Source organism: Ranitomeya imitator, unplaced genomic scaffold (genome assembly GCF_032444005.1).
Source record: "Ranitomeya imitator isolate aRanImi1 unplaced genomic scaffold, aRanImi1.pri SCAFFOLD_1415, whole genome shotgun sequence".
Classification (NCBI taxonomy): Eukaryota; Metazoa; Chordata; class Amphibia; order Anura; family Dendrobatidae; genus Ranitomeya; species Ranitomeya imitator.
The window spans coordinates 1-25,027 of NW_027193806.1; the positions used below are offsets into that span (position 1 = coordinate 1).

At 44.3% G+C, this 25,027-nt stretch overlaps 16 non-coding genes and 1 pseudogene across 16 annotated transcripts; all 17 read left to right on the top strand.

Annotated features, from left to right (window-relative positions):
• The first annotated feature begins 459 nt into the window (after positions 1–459).
• On the top strand, positions 460–652 carry LOC138654235 (U2 spliceosomal RNA). Its single transcript, XR_011316146.1, has one exon. It is a non-coding gene; the product is annotated as a U2 spliceosomal RNA (small nuclear RNA).
• Positions 653–1,618: 966 nt separating this feature from the next.
• Positions 1,619–1,811, top strand: LOC138654247 (U2 spliceosomal RNA). Its single transcript, XR_011316157.1, has one exon. It is a non-coding gene; the product is annotated as a U2 spliceosomal RNA (small nuclear RNA).
• A 972-nt stretch (positions 1,812–2,783) lies between these two features.
• LOC138654259 (U2 spliceosomal RNA) lies at positions 2,784–2,976 on the top strand. The gene has a single exon (XR_011316169.1). It is a non-coding gene; the product is annotated as a U2 spliceosomal RNA (small nuclear RNA).
• Positions 2,977–3,945: 969 nt separating this feature from the next.
• On the top strand, positions 3,946–4,138 carry LOC138654266 (U2 spliceosomal RNA). The gene has a single exon (XR_011316174.1). It is a non-coding gene; the product is annotated as a U2 spliceosomal RNA (small nuclear RNA).
• Positions 4,139–5,107: 969 nt separating this feature from the next.
• On the top strand, positions 5,108–5,300 carry LOC138654267 (U2 spliceosomal RNA). The gene has a single exon (XR_011316175.1). It is a non-coding gene; the product is annotated as a U2 spliceosomal RNA (small nuclear RNA).
• A 969-nt stretch (positions 5,301–6,269) lies between these two features.
• LOC138654236 (U2 spliceosomal RNA) lies at positions 6,270–6,462 on the top strand. The gene has a single exon (XR_011316147.1). It is a non-coding gene; the product is annotated as a U2 spliceosomal RNA (small nuclear RNA).
• A 969-nt stretch (positions 6,463–7,431) lies between these two features.
• Positions 7,432–7,624, top strand: LOC138654237 (U2 spliceosomal RNA). The gene has a single exon (XR_011316148.1). It is a non-coding gene; the product is annotated as a U2 spliceosomal RNA (small nuclear RNA).
• Positions 7,625–8,593: 969 nt separating this feature from the next.
• Positions 8,594–8,786, top strand: LOC138654238 (U2 spliceosomal RNA). The gene has a single exon (XR_011316149.1). It is a non-coding gene; the product is annotated as a U2 spliceosomal RNA (small nuclear RNA).
• A 969-nt stretch (positions 8,787–9,755) lies between these two features.
• LOC138654239 (U2 spliceosomal RNA) lies at positions 9,756–9,948 on the top strand. The gene has a single exon (XR_011316150.1). It is a non-coding gene; the product is annotated as a U2 spliceosomal RNA (small nuclear RNA).
• Positions 9,949–10,917: 969 nt separating this feature from the next.
• LOC138654240 (U2 spliceosomal RNA) lies at positions 10,918–11,110 on the top strand. Its single transcript, XR_011316151.1, has one exon. It is a non-coding gene; the product is annotated as a U2 spliceosomal RNA (small nuclear RNA).
• A 969-nt stretch (positions 11,111–12,079) lies between these two features.
• LOC138654241 (U2 spliceosomal RNA) lies at positions 12,080–12,272 on the top strand. The gene has a single exon (XR_011316152.1). It is a non-coding gene; the product is annotated as a U2 spliceosomal RNA (small nuclear RNA).
• A 969-nt stretch (positions 12,273–13,241) lies between these two features.
• Positions 13,242–13,434, top strand: LOC138654242 (U2 spliceosomal RNA). Its single transcript, XR_011316153.1, has one exon. It is a non-coding gene; the product is annotated as a U2 spliceosomal RNA (small nuclear RNA).
• A 969-nt stretch (positions 13,435–14,403) lies between these two features.
• On the top strand, positions 14,404–14,596 carry LOC138654243 (U2 spliceosomal RNA). The gene has a single exon (XR_011316154.1). It is a non-coding gene; the product is annotated as a U2 spliceosomal RNA (small nuclear RNA).
• Positions 14,597–15,565: 969 nt separating this feature from the next.
• LOC138654245 (U2 spliceosomal RNA) lies at positions 15,566–15,758 on the top strand. Its single transcript, XR_011316155.1, has one exon. It is a non-coding gene; the product is annotated as a U2 spliceosomal RNA (small nuclear RNA).
• A 6,052-nt stretch (positions 15,759–21,810) lies between these two features.
• LOC138654265 (U2 spliceosomal RNA) lies at positions 21,811–21,990 on the top strand (annotated as a pseudogene).
• A 969-nt stretch (positions 21,991–22,959) lies between these two features.
• LOC138654246 (U2 spliceosomal RNA) lies at positions 22,960–23,152 on the top strand. Its single transcript, XR_011316156.1, has one exon. It is a non-coding gene; the product is annotated as a U2 spliceosomal RNA (small nuclear RNA).
• A 969-nt stretch (positions 23,153–24,121) lies between these two features.
• Positions 24,122–24,314, top strand: LOC138654248 (U2 spliceosomal RNA). The gene has a single exon (XR_011316158.1). It is a non-coding gene; the product is annotated as a U2 spliceosomal RNA (small nuclear RNA).
• Positions 24,315–25,027: the final 713 nt, after the last annotated feature.

The following is a 25,027-nucleotide window of genomic DNA, read 5'->3' on the forward strand; positions in this document are numbered from 1 at the left end:
TTACCTCTTGTGGACCACCGACTTTGAAATGCGGTGTATGATAGGTATTTGAAAAAAAGGAAAACTGGTGTCTGTGCTGATCTCGAATCTGCTAGTCTTGTGTCTTGTAGATACACCTGTGTGAGGAGTATTCTAATGCTTTTGACCAACCAGGTGCGCTGCCTGCAGTCGATAGAATCTTAGCACGGAACCTTCACCTGCAGTCACAATGGGGATGGTGGGTGTGTCAAAGTGGGCAGAGTTATGCAGATTCAAAACGCGTTGGGCGCAGCTTCAACGAGCACACACAGACACACACAGCCAAACAACCGACCAAAACCCAAGCACACCCGAACTGTCATTGAGAATGCATCCAGAGTTTCTGAAAATGTCTTCCTTGCGGCAATCTTTGGCTAGGTCTCCACAATGGGTGTCGGTTGTAGGCCTGGGTGCGTCTGAAATGGCCAACCATTTCAGGCCATCGCTTCTCGGCCTCCTATGGCTAAGATCAAGTGTAGTATCTGTTCTTATCAGTTTAATATCTGATACGTCCCCCATGTGGGGACCATATATTAAATGGCTTTTTGGAACAGGGAGCTGGAAATGGAGCTTGCTCTGTCCACTCCACGCATTGACCCGCTATTGCAGTCTCTCCGGGAACAGTGCACTCCTTCTCTGATCCGGTTTCTAAAAACAGATTGAATGGAAATTAATCAGCACAGTAAGTTGTCTTGGAACCCTAGATGGGAATTTATTTCAGGGTTGTTAAGGAAGCACATTTCACATGCCGCTGGCTGCCAAATGTAGCATGCTGCTCGATTTCACTTGCCTAATTGCAACATTTTGTGTGCCTTGCTTTCACCTCTGTATGTATGTATGTATGTATGTATGTATGTATGTATGTATGTATGTATGTCAAGCATTGCATTGCATTCAATAGGCAATCAATCAATCAATCAGGCAATCAATTTTCAGTCTTTCCTGGTTGCTGCCACAGGTGTGTTAAGATGTAGGCCTGAATTAGGCCTTTCTTACAGTGTAGCAAATATACTGTGCCATCTACAGAATTAGGCCCCTGCCTGCTGTCAGCACTTGGTATTTAAATTGAAGCATCCAATGAGTAGTTCTGCCATACATACCACATTTGTGACCACCGATCATGAATTCTTTTGGAAGACATTGTTTACCTCTTGTGGACCACCGACTTTGAAATGCGGTGTATGATAGGTATTTGAAAAAAAGGAAAACTGGTGTCTGTGCTGATCTCGAATCTGCTAGTCTTGTGTCTTGTAGATACACCTGTGTGAGGAGTATTCTAATGCTTTTGACCAACCAGGTGCGCTGCCTGCAGTCGATAGAATCTTAGCACGGAACCTTCACCTGCAGTCACAATGGGGATGGTGGGTGTGTCAAAGTGGGCAGAGTTATGCAGATTCAAAACGCGTTGGGCGCAGCTTCAACGAGCACACACAGACACACACAGCCAAACAACCGACCAAAACCCAAGCACACCCGAACTGTCATTGAGAATGCATCCAGAGTTTCTGAAGTCTTCCTTGCGGCAATCTTTGGCTAGGTCTCCACAATGGGTGTCGGTTGTAGGCCTGGGTGCGTCTGAAATGGCCAACCATTTCAGGCCATCGCTTCTCGGCCTCCTATGGCTAAGATCAAGTGTAGTATCTGTTCTTATCAGTTTAATATCTGATACGTCCCCCATGTGGGGACCATATATTAAATGGCTTTTTGGAACAGGGAGCTGGAAATGGAGCTTGCTCTGTCCACTCCACGCATTGACCCGCTATTGCAGTCTCTCCGGGAACAGTGCACTCCTTCTCTGATCCGGTTTCTAAAAACAGATTGAATGGAAATTAATCAGCACAGTAAGTTGTCTTGGAACCCTAGATGGGAATTTATTTCAGGGTTGTTAAGGAAGCACATTTCTACACATGCCGCTGGCTGCCAAATGTAGCATGCTGCTCGATTTCACTTGCCTAATTGCAACATTTTGTGTGCCTTGCTTTCACCTCTGTATGTATGTATGTATGTATGTATGTATGTATGTATGTATGTATGTATGTCAAGCATTGCATTGCATTCAATAGGCAATCAATCAATCAATCAGGCAATCAATTTTCAGTCTTTCCTGGTTGCTGCCACAGGTGTGTTAAGATGTAGGCCTGAATTAGGCCTTTCTTACAGTGTAGCAAATATACTGTGCCATCTACAGAATTAGGCCCCTGCCTGCTGTCAGCACTTGGTATTTAAATTGAAGCATCCAATGAGTAGTTCTGCCATACATACCACATTTGTGACCACCGATCATGAATTCTTTTGGAAGACATTGTTTACCTCTTGTGGACCACCGACTTTGAAATGCGGTGTATGATAGGTATTTGAAAAAAAGGAAAACTGGTGTCTGTGCTGATCTCGAATCTGCTAGTCTTGTGTCTTGTAGATACACCTGTGTGAGGAGTATTCTAATGCTTTTGACCAACCAGGTGCGCTGCCTGCAGTCGATAGAATCTTAGCACGGAACCTTCACCTGCAGTCACAATGGGGATGGTGGGTGTGTCAAAGTGGGCAGAGTTATGCAGATTCAAAACGCGTTGGGCGCAGCTTCAACGAGCACACACAGACACACACAGCCAAACAACCGACCAAAACCCAAGCACACCCGAACTGTCATTGAGAATGCATCCAGAGTTTCTGAAAATGTCTTCCTTGCGGCAATCTTTGGCTAGGTCTCCACAATGGGTGTCGGTTGTAGGCCTGGGTGCGTCTGAAATGGCCAACCATTTCAGGCCATCGCTTCTCGGCCTCCTATGGCTAAGATCAAGTGTAGTATCTGTTCTTATCAGTTTAATATCTGATACGTCCCCCATGTGGGGACCATATATTAAATGGCTTTTTGGAACAGGGAGCTGGAAATGGAGCTTGCTCTGTCCACTCCACGCATTGACCCGCTATTGCAGTCTCTCCGGGAACAGTGCACTCCTTCTCTGATCCGGTTTCTAAAAACAGATTGAATGGAAATTAATCAGCACAGTAAGTTGTCTTGGAACCCTAGATGGGAATTTATTTCAGGGTTGTTAAGGAAGCACATTTCACATGCCGCTGGCTGCCAAATGTAGCATGCTGCTCGATTTCACTTGCCTAATTGCAACATTTTGTGTGCCTTGCTTTCACCTCTGTATGTATGTATGTATGTATGTATGTATGTATGTATGTATGTATGTATGTCAAGCATTGCATTGCATTCAATAGGCAATCAATCAATCAATCAGGCAATCAATTTTCAGTCTTTCCTGGTTGCTGCCACAGGTGTGTTAAGATGTAGGCCTGAATTAGGCCTTTCTTACAGTGTAGCAAATATACTGTGCCATCTACAGAATTAGGCCCCTGCCTGCTGTCAGCACTTGGTATTTAAATTGAAGCATCCAATGAGTAGTTCTGCCATACATACCACATTTGTGACCACCGATCATGAATTCTTTTGGAAGACATTGTTTACCTCTTGTGGACCACCGACTTTGAAATGCGGTGTATGATAGGTATTTGAAAAAAAGGAAAACTGGTGTCTGTGCTGATCTCGAATCTGCTAGTCTTGTGTCTTGTAGATACACCTGTGTGAGGAGTATTCTAATGCTTTTGACCAACCAGGTGCGCTGCCTGCAGTCGATAGAATCTTAGCACGGAACCTTCACCTGCAGTCACAATGGGGATGGTGGGTGTGTCAAAGTGGGCAGAGTTATGCAGATTCAAAACGCGTTGGGCGCAGCTTCAACGAGCACACACAGACACACACAGCCAAACAACCGACCAAAACCCAAGCACACCCGAACTGTCATTGAGAATGCATCCAGAGTTTCTGAAAATGTCTTCCTTGCGGCAATCTTTGGCTAGGTCTCCACAATGGGTGTCGGTTGTAGGCCTGGGTGCGTCTGAAATGGCCAACCATTTCAGGCCATCGCTTCTCGGCCTCCTATGGCTAAGATCAAGTGTAGTATCTGTTCTTATCAGTTTAATATCTGATACGTCCCCCATGTGGGGACCATATATTAAATGGCTTTTTGGAACAGGGAGCTGGAAATGGAGCTTGCTCTGTCCACTCCACGCATTGACCCGCTATTGCAGTCTCTCCGGGAACAGTGCACTCCTTCTCTGATCCGGTTTCTAAAAACAGATTGAATGGAAATTAATCAGCACAGTAAGTTGTCTTGGAACCCTAGATGGGAATTTATTTCAGGGTTGTTAAGGAAGCACATTTCACATGCCGCTGGCTGCCAAATGTAGCATGCTGCTCGATTTCACTTGCCTAATTGCAACATTTTGTGTGCCTTGCTTTCACCTCTGTATGTATGTATGTATGTATGTATGTATGTATGTATGTATGTATGTATGTCAAGCATTGCATTGCATTCAATAGGCAATCAATCAATCAATCAGGCAATCAATTTTCAGTCTTTCCTGGTTGCTGCCACAGGTGTGTTAAGATGTAGGCCTGAATTAGGCCTTTCTTACAGTGTAGCAAATATACTGTGCCATCTACAGAATTAGGCCCCTGCCTGCTGTCAGCACTTGGTATTTAAATTGAAGCATCCAATGAGTAGTTCTGCCATACATACCACATTTGTGACCACCGATCATGAATTCTTTTGGAAGACATTGTTTACCTCTTGTGGACCACCGACTTTGAAATGCGGTGTATGATAGGTATTTGAAAAAAAGGAAAACTGGTGTCTGTGCTGATCTCGAATCTGCTAGTCTTGTGTCTTGTAGATACACCTGTGTGAGGAGTATTCTAATGCTTTTGACCAACCAGGTGCGCTGCCTGCAGTCGATAGAATCTTAGCACGGAACCTTCACCTGCAGTCACAATGGGGATGGTGGGTGTGTCAAAGTGGGCAGAGTTATGCAGATTCAAAACGCGTTGGGCGCAGCTTCAACGAGCACACACAGACACACACAGCCAAACAACCGACCAAAACCCAAGCACACCCGAACTGTCATTGAGAATGCATCCAGAGTTTCTGAAAATGTCTTCCTTGCGGCAATCTTTGGCTAGGTCTCCACAATGGGTGTCGGTTGTAGGCCTGGGTGCGTCTGAAATGGCCAACCATTTCAGGCCATCGCTTCTCGGCCTCCTATGGCTAAGATCAAGTGTAGTATCTGTTCTTATCAGTTTAATATCTGATACGTCCCCCATGTGGGGACCATATATTAAATGGCTTTTTGGAACAGGGAGCTGGAAATGGAGCTTGCTCTGTCCACTCCACGCATTGACCCGCTATTGCAGTCTCTCCGGGAACAGTGCACTCCTTCTCTGATCCGGTTTCTAAAAACAGATTGAATGGAAATTAATCAGCACAGTAAGTTGTCTTGGAACCCTAGATGGGAATTTATTTCAGGGTTGTTAAGGAAGCACATTTCACATGCCGCTGGCTGCCAAATGTAGCATGCTGCTCGATTTCACTTGCCTAATTGCAACATTTTGTGTGCCTTGCTTTCACCTCTGTATGTATGTATGTATGTATGTATGTATGTATGTATGTATGTATGTATGTCAAGCATTGCATTGCATTCAATAGGCAATCAATCAATCAATCAGGCAATCAATTTTCAGTCTTTCCTGGTTGCTGCCACAGGTGTGTTAAGATGTAGGCCTGAATTAGGCCTTTCTTACAGTGTAGCAAATATACTGTGCCATCTACAGAATTAGGCCCCTGCCTGCTGTCAGCACTTGGTATTTAAATTGAAGCATCCAATGAGTAGTTCTGCCATACATACCACATTTGTGACCACCGATCATGAATTCTTTTGGAAGACATTGTTTACCTCTTGTGGACCACCGACTTTGAAATGCGGTGTATGATAGGTATTTGAAAAAAAGGAAAACTGGTGTCTGTGCTGATCTCGAATCTGCTAGTCTTGTGTCTTGTAGATACACCTGTGTGAGGAGTATTCTAATGCTTTTGACCAACCAGGTGCGCTGCCTGCAGTCGATAGAATCTTAGCACGGAACCTTCACCTGCAGTCACAATGGGGATGGTGGGTGTGTCAAAGTGGGCAGAGTTATGCAGATTCAAAACGCGTTGGGCGCAGCTTCAACGAGCACACACAGACACACACAGCCAAACAACCGACCAAAACCCAAGCACACCCGAACTGTCATTGAGAATGCATCCAGAGTTTCTGAAAATGTCTTCCTTGCGGCAATCTTTGGCTAGGTCTCCACAATGGGTGTCGGTTGTAGGCCTGGGTGCGTCTGAAATGGCCAACCATTTCAGGCCATCGCTTCTCGGCCTCCTATGGCTAAGATCAAGTGTAGTATCTGTTCTTATCAGTTTAATATCTGATACGTCCCCCATGTGGGGACCATATATTAAATGGCTTTTTGGAACAGGGAGCTGGAAATGGAGCTTGCTCTGTCCACTCCACGCATTGACCCGCTATTGCAGTCTCTCCGGGAACAGTGCACTCCTTCTCTGATCCGGTTTCTAAAAACAGATTGAATGGAAATTAATCAGCACAGTAAGTTGTCTTGGAACCCTAGATGGGAATTTATTTCAGGGTTGTTAAGGAAGCACATTTCACATGCCGCTGGCTGCCAAATGTAGCATGCTGCTCGATTTCACTTGCCTAATTGCAACATTTTGTGTGCCTTGCTTTCACCTCTGTATGTATGTATGTATGTATGTATGTATGTATGTATGTATGTATGTATGTCAAGCATTGCATTGCATTCAATAGGCAATCAATCAATCAATCAGGCAATCAATTTTCAGTCTTTCCTGGTTGCTGCCACAGGTGTGTTAAGATGTAGGCCTGAATTAGGCCTTTCTTACAGTGTAGCAAATATACTGTGCCATCTACAGAATTAGGCCCCTGCCTGCTGTCAGCACTTGGTATTTAAATTGAAGCATCCAATGAGTAGTTCTGCCATACATACCACATTTGTGACCACCGATCATGAATTCTTTTGGAAGACATTGTTTACCTCTTGTGGACCACCGACTTTGAAATGCGGTGTATGATAGGTATTTGAAAAAAAGGAAAACTGGTGTCTGTGCTGATCTCGAATCTGCTAGTCTTGTGTCTTGTAGATACACCTGTGTGAGGAGTATTCTAATGCTTTTGACCAACCAGGTGCGCTGCCTGCAGTCGATAGAATCTTAGCACGGAACCTTCACCTGCAGTCACAATGGGGATGGTGGGTGTGTCAAAGTGGGCAGAGTTATGCAGATTCAAAACGCGTTGGGCGCAGCTTCAACGAGCACACACAGACACACACAGCCAAACAACCGACCAAAACCCAAGCACACCCGAACTGTCATTGAGAATGCATCCAGAGTTTCTGAAAATGTCTTCCTTGCGGCAATCTTTGGCTAGGTCTCCACAATGGGTGTCGGTTGTAGGCCTGGGTGCGTCTGAAATGGCCAACCATTTCAGGCCATCGCTTCTCGGCCTCCTATGGCTAAGATCAAGTGTAGTATCTGTTCTTATCAGTTTAATATCTGATACGTCCCCCATGTGGGGACCATATATTAAATGGCTTTTTGGAACAGGGAGCTGGAAATGGAGCTTGCTCTGTCCACTCCACGCATTGACCCGCTATTGCAGTCTCTCCGGGAACAGTGCACTCCTTCTCTGATCCGGTTTCTAAAAACAGATTGAATGGAAATTAATCAGCACAGTAAGTTGTCTTGGAACCCTAGATGGGAATTTATTTCAGGGTTGTTAAGGAAGCACATTTCACATGCCGCTGGCTGCCAAATGTAGCATGCTGCTCGATTTCACTTGCCTAATTGCAACATTTTGTGTGCCTTGCTTTCACCTCTGTATGTATGTATGTATGTATGTATGTATGTATGTATGTATGTATGTATGTCAAGCATTGCATTGCATTCAATAGGCAATCAATCAATCAATCAGGCAATCAATTTTCAGTCTTTCCTGGTTGCTGCCACAGGTGTGTTAAGATGTAGGCCTGAATTAGGCCTTTCTTACAGTGTAGCAAATATACTGTGCCATCTACAGAATTAGGCCCCTGCCTGCTGTCAGCACTTGGTATTTAAATTGAAGCATCCAATGAGTAGTTCTGCCATACATACCACATTTGTGACCACCGATCATGAATTCTTTTGGAAGACATTGTTTACCTCTTGTGGACCACCGACTTTGAAATGCGGTGTATGATAGGTATTTGAAAAAAAGGAAAACTGGTGTCTGTGCTGATCTCGAATCTGCTAGTCTTGTGTCTTGTAGATACACCTGTGTGAGGAGTATTCTAATGCTTTTGACCAACCAGGTGCGCTGCCTGCAGTCGATAGAATCTTAGCACGGAACCTTCACCTGCAGTCACAATGGGGATGGTGGGTGTGTCAAAGTGGGCAGAGTTATGCAGATTCAAAACGCGTTGGGCGCAGCTTCAACGAGCACACACAGACACACACAGCCAAACAACCGACCAAAACCCAAGCACACCCGAACTGTCATTGAGAATGCATCCAGAGTTTCTGAAAATGTCTTCCTTGCGGCAATCTTTGGCTAGGTCTCCACAATGGGTGTCGGTTGTAGGCCTGGGTGCGTCTGAAATGGCCAACCATTTCAGGCCATCGCTTCTCGGCCTCCTATGGCTAAGATCAAGTGTAGTATCTGTTCTTATCAGTTTAATATCTGATACGTCCCCCATGTGGGGACCATATATTAAATGGCTTTTTGGAACAGGGAGCTGGAAATGGAGCTTGCTCTGTCCACTCCACGCATTGACCCGCTATTGCAGTCTCTCCGGGAACAGTGCACTCCTTCTCTGATCCGGTTTCTAAAAACAGATTGAATGGAAATTAATCAGCACAGTAAGTTGTCTTGGAACCCTAGATGGGAATTTATTTCAGGGTTGTTAAGGAAGCACATTTCACATGCCGCTGGCTGCCAAATGTAGCATGCTGCTCGATTTCACTTGCCTAATTGCAACATTTTGTGTGCCTTGCTTTCACCTCTGTATGTATGTATGTATGTATGTATGTATGTATGTATGTATGTATGTATGTCAAGCATTGCATTGCATTCAATAGGCAATCAATCAATCAATCAGGCAATCAATTTTCAGTCTTTCCTGGTTGCTGCCACAGGTGTGTTAAGATGTAGGCCTGAATTAGGCCTTTCTTACAGTGTAGCAAATATACTGTGCCATCTACAGAATTAGGCCCCTGCCTGCTGTCAGCACTTGGTATTTAAATTGAAGCATCCAATGAGTAGTTCTGCCATACATACCACATTTGTGACCACCGATCATGAATTCTTTTGGAAGACATTGTTTACCTCTTGTGGACCACCGACTTTGAAATGCGGTGTATGATAGGTATTTGAAAAAAAGGAAAACTGGTGTCTGTGCTGATCTCGAATCTGCTAGTCTTGTGTCTTGTAGATACACCTGTGTGAGGAGTATTCTAATGCTTTTGACCAACCAGGTGCGCTGCCTGCAGTCGATAGAATCTTAGCACGGAACCTTCACCTGCAGTCACAATGGGGATGGTGGGTGTGTCAAAGTGGGCAGAGTTATGCAGATTCAAAACGCGTTGGGCGCAGCTTCAACGAGCACACACAGACACACACAGCCAAACAACCGACCAAAACCCAAGCACACCCGAACTGTCATTGAGAATGCATCCAGAGTTTCTGAAAATGTCTTCCTTGCGGCAATCTTTGGCTAGGTCTCCACAATGGGTGTCGGTTGTAGGCCTGGGTGCGTCTGAAATGGCCAACCATTTCAGGCCATCGCTTCTCGGCCTCCTATGGCTAAGATCAAGTGTAGTATCTGTTCTTATCAGTTTAATATCTGATACGTCCCCCATGTGGGGACCATATATTAAATGGCTTTTTGGAACAGGGAGCTGGAAATGGAGCTTGCTCTGTCCACTCCACGCATTGACCCGCTATTGCAGTCTCTCCGGGAACAGTGCACTCCTTCTCTGATCCGGTTTCTAAAAACAGATTGAATGGAAATTAATCAGCACAGTAAGTTGTCTTGGAACCCTAGATGGGAATTTATTTCAGGGTTGTTAAGGAAGCACATTTCACATGCCGCTGGCTGCCAAATGTAGCATGCTGCTCGATTTCACTTGCCTAATTGCAACATTTTGTGTGCCTTGCTTTCACCTCTGTATGTATGTATGTATGTATGTATGTATGTATGTATGTATGTATGTATGTCAAGCATTGCATTGCATTCAATAGGCAATCAATCAATCAATCAGGCAATCAATTTTCAGTCTTTCCTGGTTGCTGCCACAGGTGTGTTAAGATGTAGGCCTGAATTAGGCCTTTCTTACAGTGTAGCAAATATACTGTGCCATCTACAGAATTAGGCCCCTGCCTGCTGTCAGCACTTGGTATTTAAATTGAAGCATCCAATGAGTAGTTCTGCCATACATACCACATTTGTGACCACCGATCATGAATTCTTTTGGAAGACATTGTTTACCTCTTGTGGACCACCGACTTTGAAATGCGGTGTATGATAGGTATTTGAAAAAAAGGAAAACTGGTGTCTGTGCTGATCTCGAATCTGCTAGTCTTGTGTCTTGTAGATACACCTGTGTGAGGAGTATTCTAATGCTTTTGACCAACCAGGTGCGCTGCCTGCAGTCGATAGAATCTTAGCACGGAACCTTCACCTGCAGTCACAATGGGGATGGTGGGTGTGTCAAAGTGGGCAGAGTTATGCAGATTCAAAACGCGTTGGGCGCAGCTTCAACGAGCACACACAGACACACACAGCCAAACAACCGACCAAAACCCAAGCACACCCGAACTGTCATTGAGAATGCATCCAGAGTTTCTGAAAATGTCTTCCTTGCGGCAATCTTTGGCTAGGTCTCCACAATGGGTGTCGGTTGTAGGCCTGGGTGCGTCTGAAATGGCCAACCATTTCAGGCCATCGCTTCTCGGCCTCCTATGGCTAAGATCAAGTGTAGTATCTGTTCTTATCAGTTTAATATCTGATACGTCCCCCATGTGGGGACCATATATTAAATGGCTTTTTGGAACAGGGAGCTGGAAATGGAGCTTGCTCTGTCCACTCCACGCATTGACCCGCTATTGCAGTCTCTCCGGGAACAGTGCACTCCTTCTCTGATCCGGTTTCTAAAAACAGATTGAATGGAAATTAATCAGCACAGTAAGTTGTCTTGGAACCCTAGATGGGAATTTATTTCAGGGTTGTTAAGGAAGCACATTTCACATGCCGCTGGCTGCCAAATGTAGCATGCTGCTCGATTTCACTTGCCTAATTGCAACATTTTGTGTGCCTTGCTTTCACCTCTGTATGTATGTATGTATGTATGTATGTATGTATGTATGTATGTATGTATGTCAAGCATTGCATTGCATTCAATAGGCAATCAATCAATCAATCAGGCAATCAATTTTCAGTCTTTCCTGGTTGCTGCCACAGGTGTGTTAAGATGTAGGCCTGAATTAGGCCTTTCTTACAGTGTAGCAAATATACTGTGCCATCTACAGAATTAGGCCCCTGCCTGCTGTCAGCACTTGGTATTTAAATTGAAGCATCCAATGAGTAGTTCTGCCATACATACCACATTTGTGACCACCGATCATGAATTCTTTTGGAAGACATTGTTTACCTCTTGTGGACCACCGACTTTGAAATGCGGTGTATGATAGGTATTTGAAAAAAAGGAAAACTGGTGTCTGTGCTGATCTCGAATCTGCTAGTCTTGTGTCTTGTAGATACACCTGTGTGAGGAGTATTCTAATGCTTTTGACCAACCAGGTGCGCTGCCTGCAGTCGATAGAATCTTAGCACGGAACCTTCACCTGCAGTCACAATGGGGATGGTGGGTGTGTCAAAGTGGGCAGAGTTATGCAGATTCAAAACGCGTTGGGCGCAGCTTCAACGAGCACACACAGACACACACAGCCAAACAACCGACCAAAACCCAAGCACACCCGAACTGTCATTGAGAATGCATCCAGAGTTTCTGAAAATGTCTTCCTTGCGGCAATCTTTGGCTAGGTCTCCACAATGGGTGTCGGTTGTAGGCCTGGGTGCGTCTGAAATGGCCAACCATTTCAGGCCATCGCTTCTCGGCCTCCTATGGCTAAGATCAAGTGTAGTATCTGTTCTTATCAGTTTAATATCTGATACGTCCCCCATGTGGGGACCATATATTAAATGGCTTTTTGGAACAGGGAGCTGGAAATGGAGCTTGCTCTGTCCACTCCACGCATTGACCCGCTATTGCAGTCTCTCCGGGAACAGTGCACTCCTTCTCTGATCCGGTTTCTAAAAACAGATTGAATGGAAATTAATCAGCACAGTAAGTTGTCTTGGAACCCTAGATGGGAATTTATTTCAGGGTTGTTAAGGAAGCACATTTCACATGCCGCTGGCTGCCAAATGTAGCATGCTGCTCGATTTCACTTGCCTAATTGCAACATTTTGTGTGCCTTGCTTTCACCTCTGTATGTATGTATGTATGTATGTATGTATGTATGTATGTATGTATGTATGTCAAGCATTGCATTGCATTCAATAGGCAATCAATCAATCAATCAGGCAATCAATTTTCAGTCTTTCCTGGTTGCTGCCACAGGTGTGTTAAGATGTAGGCCTGAATTAGGCCTTTCTTACAGTGTAGCAAATATACTGTGCCATCTACAGAATTAGGCCCCTGCCTGCTGTCAGCACTTGGTATTTAAATTGAAGCATCCAATGAGTAGTTCTGCCATACATACCACATTTGTGACCACCGATCATGAATTCTTTTGGAAGACATTGTTTACCTCTTGTGGACCACCGACTTTGAAATGCGGTGTATGATAGGTATTTGAAAAAAAGGAAAACTGGTGTCTGTGCTGATCTCGAATCTGCTAGTCTTGTGTCTTGTAGATACACCTGTGTGAGGAGTATTCTAATGCTTTTGACCAACCAGGTGCGCTGCCTGCAGTCGATAGAATCTTAGCACGGAACCTTCACCTGCAGTCACAATGGGGATGGTGGGTGTGTCAAAGTGGGCAGAGTTATGCAGATTCAAAACGCGTTGGGCGCAGCTTCAACGAGCACACACAGACACACACAGCCAAACAACCGACCAAAACCCAAGCACACCCGAACTGTCATTGAGAATGCATCCAGAGTTTCTGAAAATGTCTTCCTTGCGGCAATCTTTGGCTAGGTCTCCACAATGGGTGTCGGTTGTAGGCCTGGGTGCGTCTGAAATGGCCAACCATTTCAGGCCATCGCTTCTCGGCCTCCTATGGCTAAGATCAAGTGTAGTATCTGTTCTTATCAGTTTAATATCTGATACGTCCCCCATGTGGGGACCATATATTAAATGGCTTTTTGGAACAGGGAGCTGGAAATGGAGCTTGCTCTGTCCACTCCACGCATTGACCCGCTATTGCAGTCTCTCCGGGAACAGTGCACTCCTTCTCTGATCCGGTTTCTAAAAACAGATTGAATGGAAATTAATCAGCACAGTAAGTTGTCTTGGAACCCTAGATGGGAATTTATTTCAGGGTTGTTAAGGAAGCACATTTCACATGCCGCTGGCTGCCAAATGTAGCATGCTGCTCGATTTCACTTGCCTAATTGCAACATTTTGTGTGCCTTGCTTTCACCTCTGTATGTATGTATGTATGTATGTATGTATGTATGTATGTATGTATGTATGTCAAGCATTGCATTGCATTCAATAGGCAATCAATCAATCAATCAGGCAATCAATTTTCAGTCTTTCCTGGTTGCTGCCACAGGTGTGTTAAGATGTAGGCCTGAATTAGGCCTTTCTTACAGTGTAGCAAATATACTGTGCCATCTACAGAATTAGGCCCCTGCCTGCTGTCAGCACTTGGTATTTAAATTGAAGCATCCAATGAGTAGTTCTGCCATACATACCACATTTGTGACCACCGATCATGAATTCTTTTGGAAGACATTGTTTACCTCTTGTGGACCACCGACTTTGAAATGCGGTGTATGATAGGTATTTGAAAAAAAGGAAAACTGGTGTCTGTGCTGATCTCGAATCTGCTAGTCTTGTGTCTTGTAGATACACCTGTGTGAGGAGTATTCTAATGCTTTTGACCAACCAGGTGCGCTGCCTGCAGTCGATAGAATCTTAGCACGGAACCTTCACCTGCAGTCACAATGGGGATGGTGGGTGTGTCAAAGTGGGCAGAGTTATGCAGATTCAAAACGCGTTGGGCGCAGCTTCAACGAGCACACACAGACACACACAGCCAAACAACCGACCAAAACCCAAGCACACCCGAACTGTCATTGAGAATGCATCCAGAGTTTCTGAAAATGTCTTCCTTGCGGCAATCTTTGGCTAGGTCTCCACAATGGGTGTCGGTTGTAGGCCTGGGTGCGTCTGAAATGGCCAACCATTTCAGGCCATCGCTTCTCGGCCTCCTATGGCTAAGATCAAGTGTAGTATCTGTTCTTATCAGTTTAATATCTGATACGTCCCCCATGTGGGGACCATATATTAAATGGCTTTTTGGAACAGGGAGCTGGAAATGGAGCTTGCTCTGTCCACTCCACGCATTGACCCGCTATTGCAGTCTCTCCGGGAACAGTGCACTCCTTCTCTGATCCGGTTTCTAAAAACAGATTGAATGGAAATTAATCAGCACAGTAAGTTGTCTTGGAACCCTAGATGGGAATTTATTTCAGGGTTGTTAAGGAAGCACATTTCACATGCCGCTGGCTGCCAAATGTAGCATGCTGCTCGATTTCACTTGCCTAATTGCAACATTTTGTGTGCCTTGCTTTCACCTCTGTATGTATGTATGTATGTATGTATGTATGTATGTATGTATGTATGTATGTCAAGCATTGCATTGCATTCAATAGGCAATCAATCAATCAATCAGGCAATCAATTTTCAGTCTTTCCTGGTTGCTGCCACAGGTGTGTTAAGATGTAGGCCTGAATTAGGCCTTTCTTACAGTGTAGCAAATATACTGTGCCATCTACAGAATTAGGCCCCTGCCTGCTGTCAGCACTTGGTATTTAAATTGAAGCATCCAATGAGTAGTTCTGCCATACATACCACATTTGTGACCACCGATCATGAATTCTTTTGGAAGACATTGTTTACCTCTTGTGGACCACCGACTTTGAAATGCGGTGTATGATAGGTATTTGAAAAAAAGGAAAACTGGTGTCTGTGCTGATCTCGAATCTGCTAGTCTTGTGTCTTGTAGATACACCTGTGTGAGGAGTATTCTAATGCTTTTGACCAACCAGGTGCGCTGCCTGCAGTCGATAGAATCTTAGCACGGAACCTTCACCTGCAGTCACAATGGGGATGGTGGGTGTGTCAAAGTGGGCAGAGTTATGCAGATTCAAAACGCGTTGGGCGCAGCTTCAACGAGCACACACAGACACACACAGCCAAACAACCGACCAAAACCCAAGCACACCCGAACTGTCATTGAGAATGCATCCAGAGTTTCTGAAAATGTCTTCCTTGCGGCAATCTTTGGCTAGGTCTCCACAATGGGTGTCGGTTGTAGGCCTGGGTGCGTCTGAAATGGCCAACCATTTCAGGCCATCGCTTCTCGGCCTCCTATGGCTAAGATCAAGTGTAGTATCTGTTCTTATCAGTTTAATATCTGATACGTCCCCCATGTGGGGACCATATATTAAATGGCTTTTTGGAACAGGGAGCTGGAAATGGAGCTTGCTCTGTCCACTCCACGCATTGACCCGCTATTGCAGTCTCTCCGGGAACAGTGCACTCCTTCTCTGATCCGGTTTCTAAAAACAGATTGAATGGAAATTAATCAGCACAGTAAGTTGTCTTGGAACCCTAGATGGGAATTTATTTCAGGGTTGTTAAGGAAGCACATTTCACATGCCGCTGGCTGCCAAATGTAGCATGCTGCTCGATTTCACTTGCCTAATTGCAACATTTTGTGTGCCTTGCTTTCACCTCTGTATGTATGTATGTATGTATGTATGTATGTATGTATGTATGTATGTATGTCAAGCATTGCATTGCATTCAATAGGCAATCAATCAATCAATCAGGCAATCAATTTTCAGTCTTTCCTGGTTGCTGCCACAGGTGTGTTAAGATGTAGGCCTGAATTAGGCCTTTCTTACAGTGTAGCAAATATACTGTGCCATCTACAGAATTAGGCCCCTGCCTGCTGTCAGCACTTGGTATTTAAATTGAAGCATCCAATGAGTAGTTCTGCCATACATACCACATTTGTGACCACCGATCATGAATTCTTTTGGAAGACATTGTTTACCTCTTGTGGACCACCGACTTTGAAATGCGGTGTATGATAGGTATTTGAAAAAAAGGAAAACTGGTGTCTGTGCTGATCTCGAATCTGCTAGTCTTGTGTCTTGTAGATACACCTGTGTGAGGAGTATTCTAATGCTTTTGACCAACCAGGTGCGCTGCCTGCAGTCGATAGAATCTTAGCACGGAACCTTCACCTGCAGTCACAATGGGGATGGTGGGTGTGTCAAAGTGGGCAGAGTTATGCAGATTCAAAACGCGTTGGGCGCAGCTTCAACGAGCACACACAGACACACACAGCCAAACAACCGACCAAAACCCAAGCACACCCGAACTGTCATTGAGAATGCATCCAGAGTTTCTGAAAATGTCTTCCTTGCGGCAATCTTTGGCTAGGTCTCCACAATGGGTGTCGGTTGTAGGCCTGGGTGCGTCTGAAATGGCCAACCATTTCAGGCCATCGCTTCTCGGCCTTTTGGCTAAGATCAAGTGCAGTATGTCTTGGTCTGGCCATAAGGCTGTGCTGTAAGGAGTGGAGGAAAGAGAAGGCGATCTTAAGGAAGATGGGAGTGGTAGTCCGCTTCGCAGGGACCGGTGACGCCCGGGTCCGTAATGGATTTCGTATTGATGTCGCGCAGGAGAAGAGGATGCATTTCTCGCTGGGATATTTGGTAAATATGATCCTTTATGACACGCTGAAGGTGAAGAAGGAGGACATTGTCTGCCTGCAGGAGTTCAGGAAAGATGGACGGTATGTACTGATTTTCTCATCTGCTGGAGCCTGCCAGAACTTATACAGAGCACTGAGAGACCATGCTGATAATGCCCTACTCACAGGACTGACATTTACTGTCCTTTATTCTAGAGGGGACATACCCCTAGTAGTTTTCATGCACAATCCTTTTGTGCCCCTGGAGGAAATTGTGAAATTTCTGAAAAGACACTGCTCCTATGTCCAGTACGCCCACAGAGTCATCAGCATGGAGTCTGGGCTCTGGACAGGGAAGCATAAATTTTTTGTCCGTTTTGGTGTGGACCCTCAGGGCCCTGGGGGGATCCATTATCCCCCTCTGAACTTCTCTATTGGGAGGGATAGTGGGTATTTGTTTTTCCCTGAAGCCCCCTTCTACTGCAGGAGATGCAATGAATATGGACACATTGTGGATAACTGCCCCACTGCAATGCTCTGCAGAAAATGTAATTTGCCTGGACATTATGCAAAAGACTGCCCTAACCCCATAGTGTGTAATGGTTGTGGGGAGGCAGGACATATGTACAGGGAATGTAGAGCAAACAGTGCTGCTGGAGCCAGGCTGTATGCCCAGGTAGCGTCTGCCAGCCCTACATTCTCTGGTGGCAATGCTCTGCAGGAACGCCGACCTCATGGCATTATTACTGAGAGAAAAATCTCCCCTGCAGCTGCAGGTAATCAGCTTCCCTCAGGTAATCAGCAGCCAGCTGTGTGTGACTCACCCAGAGCTCCAGACACTGAGGGGAGAGCGGGGGGCGTGGCTACAGAGGCTGAGGAATCTGTGACTGCACAGGAGGTGTCAAAGGGGGCGGAGCTAGAAACGGAGCTCAGCTCCCAGCTCCCAGGACATCTCTCTGCCTGCGGGGAGGGAGACATGGAGGTGTCACTGAATAAAACACCTCACTGGGACACAATGCAGACAGAGGAGGAGGAGGAGGATGGCAGTGACAGTGAGTGTGAAGTGAAAGAGCAGGGGGACTTCACAGCAGCAGTGAGGCCAGCACATGAAGCCAGTGGCCAAGCTGTGAAGAAGCCCCGCCTGGCATACCATTATGCAGATGAGAACAGTGCAAGTCCCATCAGTGACAGGGAGTACCCTGACATCAGCTTCTCCCCTGACATGGCTTTTTTAGAGGGGGTTCCTTCTCCCAGCTGTTACCAGTCCGCCTGCCTGCCTCCAGAAGGACAAGGCTGACACAGAAGTGGTGGGTATGTAAAAACTTACATAAAAAAGTGCTGATATGGCTGCCAAAGCTGCACTTAATGTCGTATCCCTGAATGTGAGGCAGATAAAATCTAAAGGACGCAGGTCTACTGTGCTGAAATATATGAAAAATCTGGGAGCCGACATTTACTGCCTGCAGGAGTGCGGATTATCGGAAGTTCCGAATGATCAGGACTGGCCTCATGGACAGCACATATGGTCTGGGTCACATGTAAATAAAAATGATGGTGTGGGGATCCTGCTGGGGAACAAGCAGTACTGTATGGACAGTTATACAGTGGTGGAGGTGGGGCGGTGTATTATAGCTGTAATTAGGTATAGGGGGCTGCGGGTAAGAGTGGTGAATGTATATAGTCCTACTGTAAAGGAAGAGCGTCTTGCTCTGTTAGAGAAATTATCTTTGTTTTTGCCAGGAAAGATTCCTACAATTTTTGTTGGTGACTTTAATTGTGTCACAGATGATACCGGTGATGTAACCGGTAAAAAATTATCTCATTTAATTTCTGATTTTTCCTTTTTAGATGCCGCAATGGTAAGTTCAGACAATCCTCCACCTACGTACAGGGCAGATAGAGGGGGGATTGAGTCAAGAATTGACAGGATGTTTTTTTCCAAAAATTTTGAATGTTTTAAGTTTGAACAAGGTTCGGTCCCCTTTTCAGACCACGAGTACTTGAGGGGCCTGTTCCAAGAGAAGGGGAGGTTTGTGCATGGCAGGGGTGTATGGAAGCTGAATGTGAGGCTGCTGGAGGATGAAAGAGTGATGAGTGATTTTAAGAAGAAGTATGAAAGATGGGGGTACTGTAAAAATAGGTTTGCATGTGTGTTGGAATGGTGGGATTGGGTAAAGCAGGAAATAAAAAAATTCTTCAGAAAATGGGGCTATAAAAAAGCTGCCATGTATAGAAATAAATTCAAAGATTTAAATATGCGGATTGAATGGCTGAGAAAATGCAGTATGTCTGGGATTGATGTGAATGACCTATTAGTGGAAGCAAAAAATGAGCTAAAATGTCTGATTGAGAGAAAGGGAAAAGAAATTATGTACAGGACAAAAATAGAACATCTGGAAAAAAATGAAAAATGTACCAGATATTTCTTCAAAAAAATGAATGGTAAAAAAACGGACATGGATGAGTTATTGGACGAGAATGATAAGAGTGTAACTGGGGAGGGTGTGATGAAGGAGGTAAAGGGTTTCTATGGCAGACTATATGACAAAAAATGGATTGACTCTGGATTGATGATTGAGGTGTTAGGCAGTATGGAGAGAAAATTAGATAAGGATGAATGTGAGGATCTGTGTGATGATGTGATTCTGGATGAGGTAAAAAAGGTGGTGTTTAGTGCTCAGAAAAATAAAACACCAGGAAAAGATGGATTACCAATAGAATTGTATGTGAAAGCGTGGGAGTGCATGGGTGCGGATCTGACTGAAGTATGCAAGTATATGTGGGAGAATGGAGAATTGTGTGAATCAATGAAGGAAGGTGTGGTTGTGCTCATCTATAAAAAAGGGGAAAAGAAAAAATTGGGGAATTGGAGGCCAATTACACTGCTAAATTCGGACTATAAAGTGTATAGTAAAATACTAGCGAATCGTATGCGTGAAGTAATTGGTAAAGTTGTGGAAGATGACCAAGTATGTGCTGTGCCTGGGAGATGTATAAATGATAACCTGATGTTGTTGAGAGATATACTGGGTGACTGCAAAGATAGGAAGCAGAAGTGTATGGTGTTGGCTTTGGATTTTGAGAAAGCTTTCGATAGAGTGTCGCATGTGTTTATGTTCGAAGTGCTGAAAAAAATGGGTTTCCCCAAAAAATTCTTAGATGGTGTGAGATGTCTGTATGAGAAGGTGTCGAGTGAAATTTTAGTGAATGGATGGTTGAGTGATAAATTCCTGATCAGATCAGGAGTCAGACAAGGGTGCCCTATGTCCCCTGTACTGTTTATTAGTGTCATTGAACCACTGCTATGTTTGATTAGAAGAGAGAAACTCATAAGAGGAATGTTAATACCTGGAAGTAAAGGAATGAATGCTAAAGTACTGGGATATATGGATGATGTGGTGATTGTGAGTGAAAGTATTGCGTCAATGAGTAGAGTGAAATTATTATTGGATTTTTTCTGTGGTGCGTCTGCTTTTAGGGTAAATTGGGATAAATGTTGTTTTAAATGTTTTGGCGATAGCAGAATTAGGATGGATGGTGTGACATGTATGGAAGGACCAATAAAAGTGCTGGGTGTATGGTTTAATGAGGATCTAAGGGGTATAGAAAGCTGGGATGAGTGTGGTTCACGAATAGAGAAAAAGTTGAATTTTTGGCGTATGCGTGACCTGACATTGAATGGGAAGGTACTCATAATTAAGGCAGTGATACTGCCCATTTTGCTGTATGTGGCTGGAGTTTTTCCATCTCCATACAAAAAAATAAAAAGAGTACAAAAATTAATATTTACATTCTTTTGGGGAAGTAAAATGGAAAAATTAAAAAGAGAACACCTATATAAAACATGTGAGAATGGTGGTATGGATTTCCCAGACATTGAAATTTTTTTGAGCCTCAATTATATTAAAACAGTGGTAGTCTTAATGGGAAAAAGAAACAAAGGGGCGTATATGGTACGATATATGGCTGGATGGATGTTGTATGGGTTATGTTGGGTGAAAAGAGATGGAAGTGTGCCTGTCGCATTTAAGTGTCCTGTGTGGTATGATGTGATTGAGAGGTTTATTAGGAAGAATGATCTGTTGGCTGTGACTATGAATGAGTTTAAGAAACCAAAAGAAGTAAGGAAGAGAATGAGAGCAAATGAGATTGAATGTAACATCAACGATTTGAGGTTCAATGAGGTAACGGATACATGGGAAAAGTTGGGTACAAGTGGAATGTCAAATAAACAGAAGGATGTAGTATGGATGGCCATGCATGATATACTGCCTGTAAGAGAGGTGCAAAAAAGAAGGGATCTGATTAGAACGAATGTATGTCCGAGAGATGGGTGCGGTGCGAGTGAAACTGTGAGACATGTGATGTGGGACTGTGATTATGCGTATAGTGTGTGGAAAGGTGTGGGTGGTCTTTGTAAAGAACTAGCAGGTGTAAATTACATTAATTGGAGGGTAGCAATGTTTGGAATGGGGGCATGTGGTAAGATGAATGAAAGAATTTTATGGCTGATAATGGTATGTGTAATGGAAAGCTTATGGGATGTGAGAAATTTGGGATTATTCAAGAGAAAAATGATCCCGGTAAATGATTGTATAAGGTTAATACTATCTAGACTATATGTGATGTACAAATGGGACAAGAGTAGAGGTGGTGAAGGATTGGACGCTGAAGGCATCTGGAAGGTAATGAAATGGCATTATATGGTGAAGTACCAGTAACTTCAAAACCCTAGTGTGTTCTTTGTTTATCATACATGTTATTTCTATCCCTGTTTTTGGAAATATTCTTGAGTTAAAAAAATAAAGAATAACCATGATGATGAGTTATATTTAAGCAACAACAATGAGTTTTTCGGAAGACTTACATACTGTTGTTTATAAAACAACCTGAATGGTTTTAAAAAAAAAAAAAAAAAAATCTGTTCTTATCAGTTTAATATCTGATACGTCCCCCATGTGGGGACCATATATTAAATGGCTTTTTGGAACAGGGAGCTGGAAATGGAGCTTGCTCTGTCCACTCCACGCATTGACCCGCTATTGCAGTCTCTCCGGGAACAGTGCACTCCTTCTCTGATCCGGTTTCTAAAAACAGATTGAATGGAAATTAATCAGCACAGTAAGTTGTCTTGGAACCCTAGATGGGAATTTATTTCAGGGTTGTTAAGGAAGCACATTTCACATGCCGCTGGCTGCCAAATGTAGCATGCTGCTCGATTTCACTTGCCTAATTGCAACATTTTGTGTGCCTTGCTTTCACCTCTGTATGTATGTATGTATGTATGTATGTATGTATGTATGTATGTATGTATGTCAAGCATTGCATTGCATTCAATAGGCAATCAATCAATCAATCAGGCAATCAATTTTCAGTCTTTCCTGGTTGCTGCCACAGGTGTGTTAAGATGTAGGCCTGAATTAGGCCTTTCTTACAGTGTAGCAAATATACTGTGCCATCTACAGAATTAGGCCCCTGCCTGCTGTCAGCACTTGGTATTTAAATTGAAGCATCCAATGAGTAGTTCTGCCATACATACCACATTTGTGACCACCGATCATGAATTCTTTTGGAAGACATTGTTTACCTCTTGTGGACCACCGACTTTGAAATGCGGTGTATGATAGGTATTTGAAAAAAAGGAAAACTGGTGTCTGTGCTGATCTCGAATCTGCTAGTCTTGTGTCTTGTAGATACACCTGTGTGAGGAGTATTCTAATGCTTTTGACCAACCAGGTGCGCTGCCTGCAGTCGATAGAATCTTAGCACGGAACCTTCACCTGCAGTCACAATGGGGATGGTGGGTGTGTCAAAGTGGGCAGAGTTATGCAGATTCAAAACGCGTTGGGCGCAGCTTCAACGAGCACACACAGACACACACAGCCAAACAACCGACCAAAACCCAAGCACACCCGAACTGTCATTGAGAATGCATCCAGAGTTTCTGAAAATGTCTTCCTTGCGGCAATCTTTGGCTAGGTCTCCACAATGGGTGTCGGTTGTAGGCCTGGGTGCGTCTGAAATGGCCAACCATTTCAGGCCATCGCTTCTCGGCCTCCTATGGCTAAGATCAAGTGTAGTATCTGTTCTTATCAGTTTAATATCTGATACGTCCCCCATGTGGGGACCATATATTAAATGGCTTTTTGGAACAGGGAGCTGGAAATGGAGCTTGCTCTGTCCACTCCACGCATTGACCCGCTATTGCAGTCTCTCCGGGAACAGTGCACTCCTTCTCTGATCCGGTTTCTAAAAACAGATTGAATGGAAATTAATCAGCACAGTAAGTTGTCTTGGAACCCTAGATGGGAATTTATTTCAGGGTTGTTAAGGAAGCACATTTCACATGCCGCTGGCTGCCAAATGTAGCATGCTGCTCGATTTCACTTGCCTAATTGCAACATTTTGTGTGCCTTGCTTTCACCTCTGTATGTATGTATGTATGTATGTATGTATGTATGTATGTATGTATGTATGTCAAGCATTGCATTGCATTCAATAGGCAATCAATCAATCAATCAGGCAATCAATTTTCAGTCTTTCCTGGTTGCTGCCACAGGTGTGTTAAGATGTAGGCCTGAATTAGGCCTTTCTTACAGTGTAGCAAATATACTGTGCCATCTACAGAATTAGGCCCCTGCCTGCTGTCAGCACTTGGTATTTAAATTGAAGCATCCAATGAGTAGTTCTGCCATACATACCACATTTGTGACCACCGATCATGAATTCTTTTGGAAGACATTGTTTACCTCTTGTGGACCACCGACTTTGAAATGCGGTGTATGATAGGTATTTGAAAAAAAGGAAAACTGGTGTCTGTGCTGATCTCGAATCTGCTAGTCTTGTGTCTTGTAGATACACCTGTGTGAGGAGTATTCTAATGCTTTTGACCAACCAGGTGCGCTGCCTGCAGTCGATAGAATCTTAGCACGGAACCTTCACCTGCAGTCACAATGGGGATGGTGGGTGTGTCAAAGTGGGCAGAGTTATGCAGATTCAAAACGCGTTGGGCGCAGCTTCAACGAGCACACACAGACACACACAGCCAAACAACCGACCAAAACCCAAGCACACCCGAACTGTCATTGAGAATGCATCCAGAGTTTCTGAAAATGTCTTCCTTGCGGCAATCTTTGGCTAGGTCTCCACAATGGGTGTCGGTTGTAGGCCTGGGTGCGTCTGAAATGGCCAACCATTTCAGGCCATCGCTTCTCGGCCTCCTATGGCTAAGATCAAGTGTAGTATCTGTTCTTATCAGTTTAATATCTGATACGTCCCCCATGTGGGGACCATATATTAAATGGCTTTTTGGAACAGGGAGCTGGAAATGGAGCTTGCTCTGTCCACTCCACGCATTGACCCGCTATTGCAGTCTCTCCGGGAACAGTGCACTCCTTCTCTGATCCGGTTTCTAAAAACAGATTGAATGGAAATTAATCAGCACAGTAAGTTGTCTTGGAACCCTAGATGGGAATTTATTTCAGGGTTGTTAAGGAAGCACATTTCACATGCCGCTGGCTGCCAAATGTAGCATGCTGCTCGATTTCACTTGCCTAATTGCAACATTTTGTGTGCCTTGCTTTCACCTCTGTATGTATGTATGTATGTATGTATGTATGTATGTATGTATGTATGTATGTCAAGCATTGCATTGCATTCAATAGGCAATCAATCAATCAATCAGGCAATCAATTTTCAGTCTTTCCTGGTTGCTGCCACAGGTGTGTTAAGATGTAGGCCTGAATTAGGCCTTTCTTACAGTGTAGCAAATATACTGTGCCATCTACAGAATTAGGCCCCTGCCTGCTGTCAGCACTTGGTATTTAAATTGAAGCATCCAATGAGTAGTTCTGCCATACATACCACATTTGTGACCACCGATCATGAATTCTTTTGGAAGACATTGTTTACCTCTTGTGGACCACCGACTTTGAAATGCGGTGTATGATAGGTATTTGAAAAAAAGGAAAACTGGTGTCTGTGCTGATCTCGAATCTGCTAGTCTTGTGTCTTGTAGATACACCTGTGTGAGGAGTATTCTAATGCTTTTGACCAACCAGGTGCGCTGCCTGCAGTCGATAGAATCTTAGCACGGAACCTTCACCTGCAG